Consider the following 1943-nt stretch of genomic DNA (forward strand, 5'->3'; position numbering starts at 1 on the left):
GCTGCGCGGGGCTGCGCGGGCGGGTCCCGCAGCCGCCGCTCTCGCTGCAGGACGTGCGCGCCCGCAGCCCCCCCGGCCCGGTCCGCACTCACCTGGGGGGGCTGCGGCCCCCGGCCCCTCCGAGCCCCCGGCTGGGCTCGGGCCGCTTCCCGCTCCGGCAGCACCGCGAGCACAGGGGTCCTCGGGGACGGGTCTCTTCTCTGAGAGTTAATACATCCTTTCTACAGGAGAAAGAAGGGGGAAAAAAGGCAGAAGCCAAAGGCGGCTGCTTTGCAGCGTTCGCCGGCGGCGCTGCTCGCTCCGCACGCACGTTTGAAGCGCTGCCCTTCCCCGCCTCGGCACCGCTGCAGCTCCGGGCCTGCGGAGCAGCCTGCGGCGGCCGCTGAGCGCTGCTGCGGGCGCTGAGCCGGCTCCAGCCCCCGCCTAACCGCTGCCCTCGCCTAAACGCTGCCCTCGCCTAACCCCAGCAAAACTCAGCACACCGGGACCTGAGCCCCTGCGTGGCTTCTCCCCTGACAAGTACATCGTAAACTCCACTTAGCCTCACATTAGGCCTTGAATAAACATTTCTGCAGTTATTTTTAAAAATAAGGATTTTTGAGACCCTTTAGCTCAATGTAAGATGTAGAAACGTTAAGTACTTTGGCAAGTTCTTCCCTCCAGGGTTCATGTTCCTCTGCCTTTAGGCAATGAAGTGGCTGTGGGAATTGCTGAGGATAACAGCTCACCATGTGCAATGCGCTTTTTCCACGGCTCTGCCCTTTTCAGGAGCGTTCTCGAGGAGGAAATGACCTTGGGAGAAACGCCGGCTCCAGGGAAGCCAAGGAGAGATTTGCCACCGCACTCATGGCTGCAGCCCCATCGCTCCCCTATACTTCTCTGGTGGGCACAGGGCATGGAGAGAGGCTGAATCCTGCCCCAGCACCGGGCCAGCTCCGTCCTGTCCTGGTCGGATAACACAAAACTGGAAAGAGATGTAAAGGAACCCGAATGACAAGGAGGTTCCAGACGTAGACCAGGAGGGAATGACGCAAGGCAGCGGAATGGGAAGGGAGAGCAAGTCTTGTGCAGAGGTGTCCTCCTCTGATGTCCTGGGGCAAGAACAGCCCTGGGCAGAGCTCCAGGCTGAGCTGCCCATTCCTGCACCCAGACCTACCTGTCCAGTGCTGTAGGAGCCAGCAGCAAGTGCCCCGCAGGGCTGACCCGCCACGTGCTCGTGGAGCAGTAAGGGTGGGAGAGGCACAGAGCGGACACAGAGGTGACATCCTGTGGGCACTCATGCCAAGAGCACGGGGAGCCCCATGCCCATCTGCACTGGGCACCATCTCAGCGCCCTCAGGGGCCAGTGGGGCCAACGGTGCAGGACATGGGTGCTGTGCTGGTGTGCAGGAGGTCTGACCTCCACCACGGCCCTTTCCTAGGGCTTGGGGGCAAACACGTGTTCCACGGTTTGCAGCTGGACCGACTCCATGGGAGCACTGCCCACGGCTTTCCGGGCTTTGCCAGGGAGGAGAAAGCAGAAGTGCTCCTTTCTCCTTGGGCACGACAACGTACCAAGGAATCTAGGCATGTTTAGGGCATCTCTGTGCACAGAGGCAGGTCCTCTCCTCTGCTGAGCTGCTCAGACCCAAAACCGTGGCGGGTTTTGGCGCCTGCCTCCCCGCGCGCCAGGCAGCTCTTCCCTGCATTCCCCACCCACGGCCAGGCTTCATCCATTGCGCCTTGGCAGGAGCTGCGCTTGTTTTAGCAAACAGGGAAGATGCAGACACGGCTCCTGAAGAGGAAATGCAGGAGCTGGGAGCCAACGCGGGAGCCGCAGAGCAGATCCGCCAGCCCACGGCGGCCCACGGCCAGCGGAGCCCGACGCTCACAGTGGCCTCGGGCGGCCCTGCAGACCAGCCGTGCACGGCAAGGAGGGCACAGGGCTCGTGCAGGTCCTGCAG

Source organism: Nothoprocta perdicaria, unplaced genomic scaffold, assembly GCF_003342845.1.
Source record: "Nothoprocta perdicaria isolate Ctin4 unplaced genomic scaffold, notPer1 scaffold_9, whole genome shotgun sequence".
In the NCBI taxonomy this organism is placed as follows: Eukaryota; Metazoa; Chordata; class Aves; order Tinamiformes; family Tinamidae; genus Nothoprocta; species Nothoprocta perdicaria.